General features: G+C 26.8%; 1 protein-coding gene across 3 annotated transcripts in view; it reads left to right on the plus strand.

Moving 5' to 3' along the window:
• Window positions 1-851, plus strand: part of ome (dipeptidyl peptidase 4 omega) — a 218,515-nt gene that overhangs the window by 42,456 nt on the left and 175,208 nt on the right. The gene's annotated exons all lie outside the window — the stretch shown is intronic.

Here is an 851-nt window from a genome sequence, read left to right on the forward strand (position 1 = left end):
CGACTATATTATTTATATATATTTTTTTCAGTTTTTATATATTTTTTTTTTATTTGTACGTACTAAAAGTTTTAACAAAATTTTGATGAGTTCAGAAATTTAATCGAAATTTTTATAATACATTCAGTATTTGTGATGAGCTCGAAAAACTAATGAAAAATATGAGATGAATGGGAGGGAAACAGAGAGAATTATAAATATACGGTAACCGAAAGAAAACAAAGAAAGAGCAAATTTATAAAGGAACAGAATTATTGTAGCATAGTTAAACAAAAAGAAAAAAAAGACAATGTATTATTATATGTATTTAATGAAGAAAAGAAATATAACTTGTTTAATCACTTATATTAATAATATTTTAGTATAACTTTGTTAATTACTAATACTAGTATTTATATTTTAACTTAGAGCTGATTAGTTTGGTATGTACTTGTAGCAATCCATTAAATTTGTGCATCATTCCCTTGTTATTAAATAAAGCATTTCTCTCTTTCTCTCTCTCTTCCTTTGTTTTCTTCTACATATTCCTATATACATGCATGAATGAAATGAAATGAAATGTAAAAATAACTTTATTCTGGGACATATGTCCCCTAAGAATAAATACATGGTTCATATAGTGAGATATAGAGATATCTGGCGAGCGTTTACAAATTTTCAGATAGTAGAATGAAATTACTTTGGTATATTGGCTTTACTACTGTTTATAATGTTAATCAATACCTGCCTATTTATTTGATTAGAAAGATATGGAGGTTTGGTTATTCAATAAATGAAGGAATAGGTGTTGTTTAAAGGAGAGAATGGATGAGGACTGGCGAATGGAGATGGGAAGAGAATTCCAGAGGGAG

This window comes from Halyomorpha halys, unplaced genomic scaffold, assembly GCF_000696795.3.
Source record: "Halyomorpha halys isolate HHAL.00 unplaced genomic scaffold, Hhal_1.1 Scaffold999.1, whole genome shotgun sequence".
Classification (NCBI taxonomy): Eukaryota; Metazoa; Arthropoda; class Insecta; order Hemiptera; family Pentatomidae; genus Halyomorpha; species Halyomorpha halys.